We start from the raw sequence: 18,695 nt of genomic DNA, 5'->3' as shown, positions 1-18,695 counted from the left end.
TAATAATAATGGTAATAATAAAGTCGCTTATAATAAGCAGACATGGCAACAACTGGGTCTGGGAGGCCTGTCACTCAACCGTCAGACTGAGTCTCATAAAGTCACTGCAAAACAGATCCACTGTAAAACAGATCCACTGCAAAACAGCTCCCCCTAGTGACGGAAAAAAAATCCTCACAGCAGACGTGCATGATCTGTGGATTTATATGATGTGTATTTGTGATTTGTATTTGTGTTTTGTGTTTGTGTTTTGTATTTGTGATTTGTATCTGTGTTTTGTGTCTGTGTTTTGTGTCTGTGTTTTGTATTTGTGATTTGTATTTGTGTTTTGTATCTGTGATTTGTATTTGTGATTTGTATTTGTGTTTTGTATTTGTAATTTGTATCTGTGATTTGTATCTGTGTTTTGTGTTTGTGTTTTGTATTTGTGATTTGTATCTGTGATTTGTATCTGTGATTTGTGTTTTGTGGATTTGTATTTTGTGGATTTGAATCACAGATAAAAATCAGAGATGCAAATAACAAATAATAATACAAATCACAGATACAAATCACAGATACAAATCACAAATACAAAACACAAATACAAATCACAAATACAAATCACAGATACAAAACACAAATACAAAACACAGATACAAATCACAGATACAAAATACACAAGAATCTGACCTTGTGAGTTTCAAATCTGGGCATGTGAGTTCAAAATGTGGAAACACAAAATTTCAAAAATTACAAAACTGGAGGTACGCATTTGTGAATTGTGAGACTGTTCTGGCTCCATAATCAACTGACTAAACTCCAGATACAGAAAGAGAGGGATGAAGGGACGATAAGAGAGCTGAAAGAAAAGCTGAGGAGGGAGACTGAGAGAAGAGAGAAGATTGAGAGAAAACTGGAGATGTTTATAGAGCAGAGTGAGAACGAGAAGCAAGAGATGAAGGAGAGACATGAACAGGAAATAAAGGAGAAGAGAGAGATGTACGAAGGAGAGGCAGAGAGATACTTGATGATTCTCCTGCCTGAGATCGTCGGCAACTTTGCGATCTCAACCACAAATATACAGAGAGAGTCTGAGAGACAACTTGCGGCGAAGAACAGAGAGTTTGAGAGAAACTTTGAGGTAAAGAACAGAGAGGTGACATCACTGAGAGAAGAGTTAGAGGGGGTAAAAAAAGTGTTGAAGGAGGAGAATCTGAACATAAGGAAAGAGAGAGAAGCCATACCAATAGAAAGAGTAGGAGAGAGGTGCGAGGAAACATCTCCACAGTAGATTGTTTAGGTGGCGTACAGTGTCTCTGTCAGATAATCAGCAGACAGGGAAGATTGTTTGCACATCTTATGCCAGTACTGTCAGAAGGTCTTCATCAAAATGTTTGCCTGATGAAGACCCAATGGTCGAAAGGCTGCATTAATGTTTTTTTTTTTTTTTTTTCAGCTAATCAGCTGAATATTTTATTAATGTCATACATGGGTATACTGAAGCGATAAGCCACAAGAGGCAAGTGGTTACCTGGTATTTTACACCGGCTGAGAGACGTAGGGAGACACGAGGCGCAGCCGAGTGTCTCCAACCCTCTCAGCCGCTGTAAAATAGTCTCTGTGCATCATCATATTACATAGCTCTTCTTAGGAAAGCTCATTGTATTTTAAATAGGTTCTGTTATTTCTGTTAATTCATGGTTGATGATGATAATGATGGCGATGACAATGATGATTTTGATGATAATAATATATTTTTTGGATGCGAGATGGATGCAAGATGGCGAGAGTAATCCCTCTAAATTAGAACCTGGCAACTACCGCCCTGTTTCCATCCTTTGTTCCATCTCAAAGGTTATGGAGAGATGAATCCAAGAGCAAATCAACAGCTATCTCGCCAAGCATAAACTTCTGTTTGAATTCCAATCTGGCTTCAGAACATCCCACTCCACTGACACATGCCTACTGTATCTGACCGACTACATCAAACGTGAAGTAGACTCGGGCAAATACTGCGGCATGGTCATGCTGGACCTCCAAAAGGCGTTCGACACAGTAAACCATTCAATTCTACTGAATAAACTAAGGGCGATTGGTTTTGATAACACATCAGTAGACTAGATGAAATCCTACCTGGAGGGAAGAGAACAAATGGTTGACATCAACGGAACCATGTCCTCGTCCCTCCCGGTGAACTGCGGGGTTCCTCAAGGAAGCATTCTAGGGCCTTTACTGTTCCTCCTTTACATTAACGACATGAATGCTGCCTGTAACTGCAAACTGTTCCTGTTCGCTGATGACTAAGCCCTCATGATCACGGGAGAGGACAAATTGCAGGTTGAGGAAGCTCTCAGCTCAAAATTCACCAAAATTCGTACTTGGATAACAAACTGTCTCAACACCTTGGTAAAACAGAATCCATTCTTTTTGGGATCAGACATTCTCTGAGTGAGATACATGTAAACGATTTCAAGGTCAAAGTTGATGACACAGTAATCTCTAGCAAGGAAGAGATTACCTATTTGGGCTCTATTCTTGACAAATACCTGTCTGGGCATAGCATGGCAACAAAGGTGATCAAAAAAGTAAATCAGAGAACAAGATTCCTGGGCAGAATCTCCGCTTTTTTTCAACAAAAGTGCCCTCAGGACGCTTGCACCTCATTGTACTCCAACATCAAAAAGCCACTAAAAATTTAGCTCCAAACCTCCCAAAACAAACTAATTCGGCTACTTCTCGACCTGGGGCCCATGACCCATGTTTCTCCCACACATTTTGCTAGCTTAAGTTGGCACAGCGTTGAGGACAGGGTTAAACCACAAAAAATGGGATTGACTTTCAAAATAGTCATTGCAAATCTGCCCTCCATCCCCTCAGTACCCGCATATCTGACCAAACATCTCCAAAAAGTTAGCGACACCCACAGCCACAACACCACAGGGAGCGCACACAATGATCTGATAACACAAACCCATAAGACAAATATGGGTAAATTCTCCTTCTACATCACTGCCACCCAGGTGTGGAATTCCTTGACAACCTCCCTTAACTCTTCTAGTGCCTATTCCGAACTAGTTCGGCTCTTTTTGCTGTGCTTTGGTCCTTACCGTGAGCTAATTCTTGAAAACGTAGGTGGTCCGAGTCGTCCTACGTTTACTAACGTTAGTATCCTCATATTCCGCCGATTTATTCAATGTAATCCAATGCAGCCAACTTTGAAGCCCATTTTCTCTGAATCTATGCTTTTCTGGAAGAGGACAGCCTTTATTCACAGCAAAATAGCCGAAAAATGTGCTTCTAACAATAACATTAGCCTAGAGGTAATGGAAGCCAAGGCCTTCCGGCACATAGTGAGGACACGCACAAATGTCATCGCGCACGCCACGGCTGCGCAGGGCTCACCTTTCAGGAAGCCAGAGAAGGAGGTAGTTATCACTTCTCCCATAGACAGGCGAGAAGTGAGCACCCACACCTCCTTGTTTCCCCTATCCTGTACATAGTGTTTTTTTATAACTGCGATATTATCGTATGTTTTCTTTGCTTGCTATTTATTATGTTCATGAATTAAATACAGCATAAAACCAACCAACATAAAAAAGACCGTACAAAGTCTTATTTGGGATGTTCCTTTTAGGCAGGGTGTTTAACTGTGTGTATTGTACTACATTTCAATTGTATTGACTATACTTGTACCATTTTTGTCTAATAAAATAATCAATCAATCAATCACTCTACTGTTAGACTGATGATGGTGATCCTAGATTACTATTCCTATGCATTTGATGTATTACCTTGTGTTATCCTTGCTTATTGTAAATCTCTCTGGATTATGAACAGCATTTTTATTTATTTATTTAGGAATGATGATGATGATGATGAAACTATGTTTTATATGATTTTAGTCTTTGCAGATTTACAGTACCTAAATGTAAGGAAATCGTTTGCTCATTCATATGCAAACTTTTCTTAACTAGGAGCAATTTGTCAGATTTGCTGTCTCTCAACTGTAAGTTGAGATCAGGGCTCATAGTAATGAATGATGAAAAGCTCATGGGTCGTAACAGAAACACTTATACATTGCTCTCAGATCAGCATCGATACACTTATTTTATAGCTGCTATAGAGTAACAAAGTCATGACGTGACTCGCTCATCCCTCGGTTCACGGAAGTAATTTCTCTATGGAGAATAACAGTGGGTCATCTTAAAATCGTCTCATAAGCATTATGGTCCAAAAATAATGGTCTGCGCGATATTGTCGGGGAGGTGATATGATAGTCAGTCACTCATATTTGATAAAGCCTGTTTCTAGCAAAAATGTAACTAGTTCGGCGACAGTAACATTCGTGTTTTGAGTCAAACCGCTTAGATCATTTGGTTATGTTTGGAACACCGATCTTATTTGACGCAATATGAAAAAAGTCTATGGGAATTAAGAATGGGGGGGAAAATGAGAACCAGGTAGGATGGGTAAATGATGTCAAACTTCGTTGCTCTATAGATGCTGGACAGAAACTCACTGGTCGCATTCATACAGTTCTGTATTACAGTATTTTATAACTGCTGTAGATGCTTAGCAGTAAGAGATAACGAACATTACGGAGTCTTAACCTCTTGAACCCCATATTATGTGTGTGTGTGGGGGGGGGGGGGGGCACATTAGCCAAGAATAGCCAACCTACAAGCTCACAATGCGTCTCAACACAATATATTCTTCTGCAGAAAGATGATAATTTTAATGTGTCATGACTGGTCCTGTTTAATGTTGAGAGGATACTGCTTCTCCATGATACTGACCATGATACTTACACGATACTGACCATGACCGGCATGATAATTAATGACCATCATATTGCTATGACACTGACCATGATATTGACCATTATGATACTGACATACCTGACACATCACCATGTATGCTGTTTAATATTTTAATTCATCTTTAGTCAATTCAATTAGTCTCTATTAACCCTTTAAGTGCCTATCCTGAACTAGTTCGGGATATTCGGGATCAAAAACAATTTTTTATTTGCTATTTTATTTACCCCGAGCTGCTTGGAGCAACGTGGGTGGTCCCGGCTCGCCCAGCGCTCACCAACGAGAGACGCTAGATGCTCCGACGATTTATTCCATTGAAAATGGTTTAAAATAAAGTTTAGACCCCCCCCAATGTTCACCCAATGTTCATTGTAGGCGGCGCGACGTATTCCAGGGTGCCTATCCCGAACTAGTCCGGGATATTTAATAAAATGAATTATTTTATCGGAGGCCTCAATGAAGCCCCGGTCTAGACGTCCATCCTTGGCCGGGACTTAGACTCGGCCATCCACGGGCCGTATTCGCTCTAACGGCCAAATCGCGCCGCCCACTCTAATAATAAATCACATCTTTAGACAGGATTTTCTCCGGATTGTGTCCCCAGACCCAAAGAGAAAGTTTTTTGCGGCTGAAATAACTTTAGATCGCACTTCTAAATGGGTTAGCATTTTGGCTACGTGTCAGCTAGCTTCCTCCTCTCGACACCCACAGCATTGACCGGAGTGAAAACACAAGGCAGTTGGGGGAGGGTCGACGAAAGCTATAAAGAAGGTCTATGGAGATTTTTCTGGCACTCTAGCACCCCTTGTGGCCCTTGTGACCATATGATACTGACATACCTGACACATCACCATGTATGCTGTTTAATATTTTAATTCATCTTTAGTCAATTCAATTAGTCTCTATTAACCCTCTATTAACCCTTACAGTATGTTGAAAGAATTGTCCTCTCTCTGTAGACCTCAAGCATTGAAAATAGCCGACCTCCAAGCTCACAACGTGTCGCAGCGTTGTGAGCTTCAGACTCCAACTTTTGCATACGTATAGCTCAGATGTTTGCCTGTGTTCTTAGCTGCAAAATTGTGAAAGAAATGCAAACGCCCTCTTTCCATGCCATACCTGAAGGCAGCATTCAAGGGAATCCCCTTGTCCAAACTCTCCTGAACATGAATGCAGCATCTTATGTTGAAAGAATTGCCCTCTCTGTGTAGAAAGCCATGCCGCCACATCTCCAGTATTCACTTGATTATGCTTAGTTCGGTGTGGTATCACAACAGCTCACAACGCGTCGCAGTGTGACGCGTTGTGGGATTGGAGGTCTGCTATTTTCTGGGGTGTTGGACATCATTTATTTCATTCTGATAAAAAAAACTAAAAAAACATATATATATATATCCACGAGTTTCCAACGCCCCATAGTGCATTGCGCAGACGTCTGCACCGAGCTTCCGACGCCGATTTACAAGCTCACAACGGGTTGCATCTGCGACGCGACGTGAGCTTGTATGTCTGCTGTTAAACCCGGAAGTTTGGTCCCGATAGTCTCCAGTAAACTCCCGCGGAAACTTGTGGATATATTCTTGTTTTTTTTTGGAGGGCCCTTGATGCCCAGGGACCCCTGGGCACGTGCCCAAAGTGCCAATATGGTAGATCCGGGCCTGTCACTGCTGTTGTATCCTACTGACTCACCTGCCAGTGAGGAGAACCAACCAGGGGGATATAGAGCAGGGGTCGGCAACTTTTATGATGGAGAAGGACACTATATTTCCACTCTCTCTCCAAGTGGGCTGCATTGCATATTGTTACTGTCGAGCTAAAACCTCTCATCTCCAGTAAGAGTATAGCAAAAATAGCAGATTATTTTTGAATTGAAATCCTGAATTATCTTTTGTTATTTTTTGATTGGAATCCTGATCTTAACTTGAAAATAAAATGGCAGATTTGCAGTAAATATAACAAAAATGTCAATGTATCTATCGTGTTTGATTTTCTAACTGTTAATTGAGATTAGGATTCATAGTAATAAATAATGTAAAACCATAATGGTCTTAACAAGTCACATGACCAGATACACTTCACTATTATATGATTGCATAGATACACTGGTCTTACATCAGCATTAATACACTTATTAGTGTGGTTGCTATAGGCAACCATGTTCTAGCTGTAAAGTGTTCTGTTAACTTTTATGTCACCTAAAGTAAATGTGTTTTCAGTTAACTTTTCTGTAACCCCAATAGTCCGTTGAGTTCATAGCGGAATTAATTTCCCAGCAGACTCCTGTCAGTGCAACGACAATTGCAATTTTTTCAGAATTGCACCTTTCTAGTTTTATAACTGCTATAGATGCTTAGCAGAAAGTGTGGAGTCTTAACCTATACAAGCCGACCTATGAGCTGAAGAGCCAACCTCTTCAGTGTGCATAGATTATGTTCTTACCTAAATACAGATCACAGTAAGTCAGACACTAAGAAAACATTGGTGTATTCCAAAAACCTTCCTAAAAAAAGGTCAACCGACATTTCCTCTCAAAAACTTGTCTCTCTACATTGACAATCCAAGAGAGCTAGTTGTGAACTACAGAATACAATAAAGTGAGCATGAAAATAGCTGATCTACATGCTCACAACGCCTCGCAACGTGAGGCGTCAGCGCTACCGACAGTGGTGCAGTCGGTAGCGCTGTCTCCTCACAGATAGAACGTCCTTGGTTTGATTCCCACTGGGGATGCTGTGGGCGCTGGGGGCGTGTTTTCTCCTCCGTGTCATCAGTGACCATACCTTATGTGGGGTTGGCAAAAGGGACTTTCTGTGTGGAGTTTGCATGTTCTCCCCGCGTCACCTAGGGTAGGTACGCTCACAAAAAACATACAGTAATCCTGGTCTCTATACTGCCTCCCCCTGGCCAGCCGGGGCACCCTGTGAACAATAAAAAGGCTTAAATATTCTGTGTTTGCTCCAGTGCCTTCCTTCCACATATTCCAGTCCCACTCCTGAGATAGCAGCCTAAACCAGGCTAGAGGCTAGAGCCCCGGTGGACACCCTTCATGCGGAACTGGTATGAATATTGTGTTCCTTCCACGCATGTCCAACCGGGAAAACCCCTCCCTGTCAGAAGAAGTGGCTTGGACAGTCTGTTGCTCTCCCCAGGTTGGCAGAGGGAGTGTTGTTCCCACATTAGACAATTGACACCAGGTGCAGAAAATGGGTTACAAAAATCAGGGCCGCCACAAACCATTTTGGTGCCTGACCCACAACTGGCTGTTGGGTGAAAATTATCAACCCACACGGAAAGAACTTATATGTGACATATATGTCTACCATATAAGTTAGACATATATGCCACATATATGTATGAGATATATGAAATTGGCCGCTTTCATATATGTTGCATATATGTGTATAATGCACATATATGCAACATATATGAACATGTATTATATGTAATATATATGTAATATATATGTAATATATATGTAATATGTCATATATGATTATATATGTAACATATATGTAATATGTCATATGTCTATTTACACATATATTCTCATATATAAAAAATAAAAACTCAAAATGCAGATCTCAAGAATACAAGGCCATTTATTAACCAGTCCAAACGTGCCTTATATGGCACAGAAAACTGAAAGTCACCTTTGCACATTGTATGGCAGCTGCAGTATGATCTGGACATGTCATGACTTGTTTAACCACTGGTAGAAACTTGGAACATACAGTATACACAGTAAAATCACGTTCTTTGAAAATATCTCCCAACAGTCCCCCAACAGAGGCATGAGCACAGTATTTGACGCAAACTGTTTCAAGAAGGCAAACGTTATAAATAAAAATAGTTTAAGGCTCCTGTGGGATGAGTATAAAAACATTGAGTTTTTTTCTTCTTTCTCCAACCCTCTCTCAAGACAAAAAAAAGGATAAAGTGCTCACTGATTGCGTTAACTTAAGAGTCTGGCAAGCTCCCAAACCATAAGCACGTTTTGGCTTGTCATAAAGACATGAAGAGGGCAAGCCCAGACGGTGTGTTTTAACAGTCTCGCTCTGGCCCTCACCACTTCCTCAGTGCAAAATGCACACCTGGAAAACAATAACACTCATTGTGTAAACCATGGGTTCTCCAGCACCTTATATTTACTTATAGTCGTTGTCGGGTGGAAACCTTGTATGTTCAAAACCGTTCGTTTGGTATTCATCATCTATTAATTTAGGCCTACTAAACTAGTGAAAACAGCAGATCTACAAGCACACGTCTCGCATCGCGAGGCGTTGTGTGCTTGTAGATCGGCTGTTTTCACTAGTTTTGTGCGACAGTCTTGTATGATAAAGCAGGGCCTTGTTTTACCAAAAGACGTACACATTTAGAAACTTGGAGCTACAAGGTTTCTGCCCGACAGTGACGATATTTGAGTGATTATGTTGCGAGGAAAACTTTGAGATAACAGCCATTTTGGTTAGAACCGACGGAAAATAACTTTGTACTTCAAGTTTAAAATGATACTAAATATTTTTTCAAGTGTCCAAATAAATTCCAAATATTATCAAATTATCTCGCGGCACCCCTGGACTGCCGTCACGGCACCCCAGGGTGCCCCGTCACCCACTTTGAAAACCCCTGGTGTAAACAATAAGGCATCAGAAAACAGTAACCAATTATAAACAAACAATAAAGTGTGAGTCGCGGCTCTCTCACAACATCAACAAAAAAGTGCATAAAAAAAAAAAAAAAAAAAAAAGGTCCATCATTTAGTTTTTTTGACTGCAAGTCGCAGCTCAGTCAGCTTTCCGCTGATTGCGTTTCCCACCTGGCCTCTGGATAGTTGGGGGAATTTCTTCATTACGGCTTCTAAAGAGAATCAAGAAAAAAAGGAGATAAGTGGCCTATAATGCTCCAAATCAACTAGAACTCAAGAATTCCACTACATGTATGTCTATTGTTGACGATGCAATGCCTTGAATCAAACAGAATATACATGTTAAGTAATGGAGAGGTTTAAACAAGTTTGTTACAAGTGTCACTTTAATTTGTATTGGTGACATGAAAGCATTCATCAGCACAGGTTTACCAGAAGAGTAAAAAATCAAGCAAACTAACTAAAAGCATGATTAGTGATGAACCCATTTAGACCTGAAATACCCTTCATGCAGTCTACAATTAAATCTGGGAGTACAGACTTAATGGTATTTTTGATGTATCACAATATTTTAGACCAAAGACCTCAATGTCAATAATGTTACGATTTTGTATTGTGATGAAATGTACATTTCTTTTACAAATCTAGGTAATAAAGCTCTGAACACAGCAGCTTACAGCTATTATACTGTTTTCGACCAAAAAAAACAACAACAAAAAGTTAGTATTAAGAGGGCATTTGGCCTCAAGTCTAAATGGGTTATGTTTGACAAAGGGGTGTACAGATGTGGTCCAGTTGTTCCCAGCCTTTTAGGGTGTAGATTTGCAGAACCTTGAAATTGTTCAGCGGCTGGCCCATCTGACCGTTTTAACCTGGCAGTAGCCAAGCTGATGGGTTGGCCATATGCATTTTGGGAACATGTTAACTCATTGGCCGCCTCCCCCGATAGTCCCGAGAAAATCCCAATGTCGCTCCCCGCCAGGCCCGATAGTCCCGAGAATTAGCTTTTATATAATGTAATGTTTAATTACATTCTCCCCCTGCTCGTGACAAATTCTGAGCCTTTTATCTTAAAGGGAACCTAAAATATCACACATCAAAGTAAGTGTGTTTGAAAAAAAGACTGTAATAATGTACAAATTGCAATACAAATGTATAAATCTCCCCAACCACAGTTAATTGGCAAAAGACGCATTTGAGCTCAAAAGGCTGGCAGCCGAAAAAAAAGAGAAGAAAAAAACAGCTGTGTGTGTGTGTGTGTGTGTGTGTGTGTGTGTGTGTGTGTGTGTGTGTGTGCACACATCTCTTAGCTGGCTGGTGGTCCACGACCACTGTCTGTTTCAGTGGTCCCCCTGTCCTAATCAGCACACAGTCCCATAAAGAAATAGTGCTATCAGAGTCTCTGATTCAGAGATCTGTCTCTCTCTCTCTCTCTCTCTCTCTCTCAAGACACAAAAAAATTATCGCCAATTCGCCATATAAATGCTTCTAAAACATACCTGAGAATGATGATGGTTGATTAGTATCCACAGGTTACTGTATAATCCATATATCCAGGCTATAATATATTGTTTTGTAATGGTCCACAAGCAGCCAAGCAGGCCATTGTCAACAGGCGGTCCTTTGCAAAAGGGGGTCCCTGGGGGGTCCGCGGGCTCAACGCTTCGCTCAGCAGAGCAGTGGGAACACGATAATCAACTCTTACAAAATCAATCAATAAAACTGCCCGATTACATAAAGTTCACACGACGCGATCCAGTTGATTCAGAGACAAGTGAAGTGGTCCCTGAAAGGGGGTCCGTCCTCTCACTACCCTGCCTGGTCTCCAGCCAACACTTCTCAAGGGTGGTGGTCGTGGACCACCACCAAAACTCCCACGCTCCCCCACCACGCTCCTCCAAAAAAGCAAGAGATCAACTAGTGTTGATTACTAACGAGCAAAGACGCAGAGGAGCTGTTTAGCAGGGCAGTGCAGAGGATTTTTTTAGGGGCAGGGGGAGACATTTTTCTAACATGTCCTAGAATGTGAAAATAGCAGATCTACAAGCTCTACAAGCTCTCAATGTGTCACAGAGCGATGTGTTGAGCTTGTAGAGCTTGTAGATCTGCTATTTTCACATTCTAGGACATGTTAGAAAAAAGACTCATGCCCCCTTTGATGTCTATTTGTGTGTGTGCACCTGTACAGATCAAAACCCATCCGAGACCGAAAACAGACACATAGAGACAGAGAGAAAGCGCCCCCAAGTGGGGGCTCACATAAATGCTCACATAAATACTGCAATATACAGTAGTATATATGTGAAATTGCTGAGTGTATGGTCAGACATAGCCAATAAAAATATGTTTCTCTGCATTTTTCTAAACAGAAAATAAAAAAAAAAAGAAATCCTATTACATAATTACATTAGTACACTTATCTGATAATGCCTGAAGCCATAAAGACAAATATCAAGTGAGTTATCCACTTGAAAAGCGATCGATCACAAAAAGGTCAATATTTCCAGTTGTTTCAATTATAGCTGGATTTTGGTCAAAAATGGCTATTTTGAGATGGCTGCAACTATAGAAAAAAAAGCTTTTTATTTATTTGTTTTATTTTTTGGTGAGACTAGAGGTGGTCCTGTTTCAATTCAGGTCCTGTATGACACAAAATACAGAATACAGAATTTAGGAAAAATGTCAATATAAAAAAAATATATCAATTTTTTCATTAAACAAAATGGCAGGGGAGCCAAACAGTCAATGTTAAAATGGCGGCCAATGAGTTAATTTAATTACCAATCAATTGACTTCTGACCGGCTTTGAACTATCATGGTTATTTTCAGTGTAAGAATTCAATGTCATATTCTTTTAAAGATTTCTTTAAATACATTGTTTTAGATAGTATAAATTATTATAACGTATAAATTGTAGTGTTTGGCCATTGATTTGGGGGCCCACAGGTTGGGAACCACTGCTGTAGGACAACAATTATTGTCATGTTATTATTGACTAACCAACTACATGTTTTACAACTAAGGATGGGACGATATAAATATTTCACGTCACAATAATGTGACAAAAAAAAAAAAAAAAATATATATATATATATATATATATATATATATATATAAATATATATATTTATAATTCTGAATTACGCTAATATCGCGATAATCATAATATCCCCAACATCCAATATCCTGGGGAGCTAGGAACATTTGCCAAAAAGGTTTCGACGCAGCGTGAGCTTGTAGATCGCATTTCATTTGCAAACAGATTTGGTACGTTCTTGGTCGGTTTGACTGAACGTTTAAATGGTACCATATGCAGCTCAGCAAATAAAGGTGAATTGCATGACGAAGGACAATTTCACAATAAATGTAAATCTGCACAATACAATTGAGATTTTTCTTTTATCAAGATAAATACTACGATTATCGTCCCATCCCCATCCATAAACCAGTGGTTATTGACTAACTCAACACAGTACATGTTCTGCAACCCAGTGGTACTAATCAACTACATGTTCTACAAACGAGAGGACCACAATATTATCACAGAGGAAGCACAGCAGCACACTAGCCCACAATATAGAATCTGTTCGAAGAGAGCTGTGATGAAGAAGTTAAGCAAATTAAGTAGCCTTTTGTAATTACCAGGTGCTAAGCCGTGCAGATTTCAGTAATGGTGTCCTCACTTACCTGATTCTGTCTCCATTGATAAACTGATGGCAAATAAATAGTGAAAACAGGGATGGTTAAAGTAGTCAACTCAATGCATATCTAAGAACTGTTCTCTCTCCTCTTAGATTAGTTTGATTTACTCACCAATTATGGCATTCTTTTTCATGGGGTCCAGGGCCTGATGATGCTGCCCTCCGCCACGCTTCGACAAACCACCTAAATAAGATACATTATTTTATAAATGAAAGGTGGGAAATCCCAATCCCTCCACTATCTGACGTTTCACTTCAGCAGTATCTCGTACAAACAAAAATAGGTTATCCCAAGCAGGTCTAAATGTTAATTGTACATTAATTAATTGACTTTCAGAGATTAAAAAATAAATGATATGTATACCGTTGAGGTTGCTTTCAAGAAGCGTCTCAATAGAGAACACTCCAAGGAGCAGCGCTCGTGCCATGGAGGTCCCAGTGCTGGCATTTTGAGCAGACGTCCAGGAGTCTCTGTTGCAGAACACCCCCGAACCTTTGACAATTTCTACCTGAAAAATAACACATTTAATCCATTAGACCCGAGGATGATTCTAAAAACTCCCTCTAAATCCTTATGCCTTGTTTATATTTCACAGCTGCCGACCTAGGGAAGAACGCAGAATGTTATGCACAATTAGTGAATGCTCTCGATGATAAGAGCCTGTCATTAATAAGACATGACGCCGCGGAAGATGGGAGGAAAGCCCTTAAAATATTGAGGGAGCATTATTCTGGTAAAAGCAAGCCCAGGATTCTAAACCTGTACACGTCATTGACCACCATTCAAATGGCAGACAATGAAACTGTGACTGATTACATGATAAGGGCTGAGAATATAATATCATCCCTTAAAGGGATAAGAAACCCCGCCTCTAATTTGTTTTATGGGATTTCAGAACATGAAAAGATTTCTAAAATGTAGGCGTGGTTATCTTCCGTTGTGGGGGGAGGGGGCGGAGTAATGCGTCTTGTAACAGAGAGAGACAGACCGAAGCTGTCAGCAGTGGGCACTTGTTGCTTTTCCATTTCGGAAACATTTTTTAAAACCAGCCATTGGAGGTGTAAAAAGTATAAGTAAAAAGTAAAAAGTAAAAAGTACGCTGGACAGAGTAACAAAGATACAAAGAAGGGGCCTGCAATAATTAAACTGTTTTTCACTTTGATATCTTATTCACCAAAAGAGAACCACTGTCAATATAGCAATTCCGTGTACAATGACATTATTTACTTACTTTCGGTGGAGCTGCACTGCTGTGTGCCTGGGGTGGCTCGTGATGGGGAGGAGCTCTGGAACTCTCTGCTGGAGCTGTTGGTCCTGCGACCTGGCCCAGATAAGGGGTAGAAGATGGATGGCTCTTCCAAAGTGCTTTACATAGACTCTGCATATTGTATTGTATTGCTATGTAGATATCTACCGGTAGTAACTAGTAAGGCGCCTCAGGGTGACAAACAACCTCCCATCACTCGCCATATGGGCATAAAAGGGATTTGTTCCCCTGGCATCACAGGGATATCCATATCTCCATATATGGGCATAAAAGAGATTTGTTCCCCCTGGCATCACAGGGATCTCTCTAACAGGGCATCATTAATAATGATCAGGGAACTCAGTTTTTGGGCATAAAGGGATTCTGTTAGTGTGACATCACAGTGAAGCCAGAGCAAGATGTCAAAGCGGCATACCCATTCTGGTAGAGTGGTTCAACTGACATCACAGTGAAATCAGAGCATGATGACACCATGATGACATATTTTTTACGGTATATGGGTTTGCCCATAGACTGTATACACCTTCGGTCGCAATACATACTTGTCCATGTATAACTTCACAATAATTATATAGGTAGTCTGGTGATAAACTTGATCTAACATAAGGGCCCTGTCATAATGCACTGTTTTTCAGTTTGATATCTTTAAAAAAAAGAAAAATAGAAAGAAAAAACATAAAAAAACACAATTTCATGTACAATGACATTATTGACTTACTCTCGGTGGTGCTGCACTTTCCTCAAGTGCCTGGGGTAGCTCGGGACAGCTCTCTGAGCTCTCTGCTGGGGATGTTGGGCCTGTGACCCGGCCCGGATAAGGAGTGGAAGATGGTTGGCTCTTGAAATCAAACAGTGACATGACAAAATTGTTAGTTTTTACAGTTGTGGCCAGTATGTACAAATTATACTTGAAATACAGTCTACAGAGAAGTGGCCATCGCTCCAGGAGGTCAAAAAGCAGAGCAAGTTGAACAGTTTATGAGGTTAGATTAGCCCTGGATAAGCCAAACCATTTACTAGACTGCTTGCCTCCTGTGTTAAAAGTAGATAAGTAAATCACCCTCCTCCTGCAAACATATTACTCACATGTACAGTATTTGCTGAGGTCACTGAAGCCATGTCCAGAGACTCCACAAACCAAACTGTTACTGTCTATGGTGAAAGTACAATACAATAAATAAGAAAAACTTACTCTTCCAGCCAGAAAGGCCATGTCATCCTTTATTTGTGGAATATCTAGTGCAGGGATGAAAAGAAAAAGATCAAAGACAATCAGTATAGTTAGTACCTTGGTACTAAGGCAAATGATAATAACCATGAGTGTAAGGTTAACCATGTTACTAAGGTAATAACAACATTGCACATCCTATGATGTGCACATTGTGATGGTTTATATTAGACTTAAACGTTTGTTTTACATTGCATGTGAAATGGCTGATCTACAAGCTCACAGAGCTGTGAGTTGGTAGATTAGCTATGTTCTCCATGTGACACAGTCACACAACAGCCCAATGAGCCCATAAGGTGTACTTCTTTCCACTTCTACACAGGGTTCCCACACATCTTTACCAATGAATTTCCAAAACCTTTCCAATACTTTTCCAGAATGTTTAACCTGATTTCCAGGACTATAACAATAATTCAGCTCAATAAGTCGCTTACTCCTATGCACAATGCCCAAAGACAGGTAGTGTATTGTATGCCAGTGGTTCTCAACCTTTTCAGGCTGTGACCCCTGAAATAATCATTGTGAAAATAGCCGACCTACATGCTCACAATGCCTCACATTGTGAGGCGTTGTGAGCATGTAGATCTGCTATTTTCACAATTTCGGCCTCTAATATTTGACAATTTGAGCAATGTTTAATTTGTCAATTCAGAGGTATTAACACAATCTATAACCAAAGACAATGCATAGCTATTTTTTCCAGGACCTTCCACGACCCTTGATCAATTCCAAAACTTTTCCAGTACTGGAAAAATATTTTTCGAATTTCAAAATATTTCCAGGAATTTCATGACCGTGGGAACCCTGTCTACATCTGAGCGCAGGCGGTGAGACATAGCCTTGTTGACAGAGGTGTGTTTAAAATACACCAATGGCTTTATTCTGTACACTGAATACAATATTATTTTTAGTGGATGTCTCAAGGCGGCCCTACACTGACCGATAATCAGGCTATTTAATTACCCTCCCGACAATCGGGCTGCCTCCGACTGAAACGTCTAGCGTGAGGTCTCACAGATCCACTCGGAGCCCAGCCGAGTGCCTCGGAGGACGATCGGGGCCAGTGTTTAATTCTTCCCGATTCAGTCAGGCCTGGTTAATGTGTAATGTATGGCCAGCTTTAGTTACAACTAAACAGAGTTATTAAGTCGTGTTGTATTTCATATGAGTAGTATTGAATCAGTTTGGGATATGATCACCGCCTGGCCCCAGACCCAAAACAACAGGAACTGCTTTTTGAGATTATATGTCTATTTTCAGGGATATTAGACAATCCTCAAATTTCCTCCACAGAGAATTACGTTTAATTTTTATGGTAACTATTGTATAATTGCAATACTACACTTGTGCATATTAGTGATGGTGCTTATGGCCTGAACGCATCACTTTTGTAGAATTATCACTATAATGCACAATGTGTAATATTGCTTAAATAGACATTGGGCTGACACAGCCAATAGCAATACAATAATGGAAATATATCTTACGGTTGCAGATCGTTTCCTGGAGGTTAGAGACCTTTTTCTTTAGGGCAGAGTTTTCATCCCTGAGATCCTGGACCAAACGGACCACTGTCCTTTGCGCCCAGATCTTTTCGTCTTCCTCTCGTCGACTCTCAAGGACCTTTGGAGTATAAAAAAATAAAATGACATTGATGAATGTAATGTATGTAATGTGAAAAGCCTTAACCAAACACTTTCCAAATCACATTTATTATCAATTGTTTTCACCAAAAACACTGTCTGGGAAAAACAGATATCTGTGTTCATCTGAAATCTGTAACATTGAACAGATGGGGATGGAAATGTTCACTTTTGGGACAGACGCCTAGCATATGCAATGAAAAGCTAATGACAAAAATTATAAAATGTGTTAAATGTAACTTTGAAGTTCTTGTAATGTCACAAGAATAGCCTGCACACAACCCATTCAGGCCGGGAACACATTTTGCTGTTTGGGAGGGGCTTACAGTACATGTACAGTATGTAGCAACATATTTGTTTTGTAGGCTAATTTCTGATTTAGCCCTATTCTAGGTTAGGCCTAAATGGGTTAAGTTACCTTTTTCCTTTTACCCCTTTCATCCTCCAGATCAGCTGGCCTTTTCGGAACCTTCACAGATGGACAGACAGAGACAGAAGTAATAACAGTAAACTTATACTAAATAATCAATTTGAGGTTATTGCAATAACCTGCAGAATAACATGCATTACACACATGATGTTACCTTTTTCTTTGAACTGCCAGGCCTTTCCTCATCCACCTCTTCCCCCGGGTTTTGAGGACAGTGAGATGGCTAATGGCAGAGAGCAGAGTTTATCAGCTTAAAATGTGCCAGGTTTTTAAGTCATAGCATAACCTAGCACCCATATACATGTCCTTATGGAGGGTGAATGAGAGAGACAGGTATATCAGCACTCAATCACTGCGAGTTTACAGAATCACTGTACACGATCGACCTGTCTCTCTTCTGGTTTGTTCACACCCAGCTGTGTCTAAAAAGCCCCACTCCTTAAGGTAACCCGACTAGCACAGATCTACAAGCTCAGAACGCGTTGCGGATGCGACGTGTTGTGAGCTTGTAGATCTGCTCCTTTCAAAGCATGCAGACCCGCTGTGCTGTACGTGGAAGTATAACTCGGGCAGTCAGGCTGTGTGGAGCGGTGACTTTTGGGAAGATGATAGCAATATTTTGGCTTATCGCCGAACCTTAATTAATAGATAAGGGGGTGAGGTAATTACCGTAATACCGTCGGTAATAGGAAGACGGTAACCACGAAAACAAAAAGGCCTTACAGACCCAACCATAGAGACAGGTTTAACACTCCTAAATACCATGGTTCTGCGATGCTTTTTCCATATCGACCATGAATTTCATGTCCCCACAAAGATAGTACAATCAGAGGAAAAAACCTTGTGGGGGCTTATTAATAGATCCCCACAAGGTGTTTAGGGGTTAGGTTAAGGGTGTGTGTGTGTGTGTGTGTGTGTGTGTGTGTGTGCGTGTGCGTGTGCGTGTGCGTGTGTGTGTGTGTGTGTGTGTGTGTGTGTGTT

This window comes from Nannobrachium achirus (genome assembly GCF_963921795.1).
Source record: "Nannobrachium achirus genome assembly, chromosome: 5".
Lineage (NCBI taxonomy): Eukaryota > Metazoa > Chordata > Actinopteri > Myctophiformes > Myctophidae > Nannobrachium > Nannobrachium achirus.
This window is presented reverse-complemented; position numbering follows the sequence as displayed.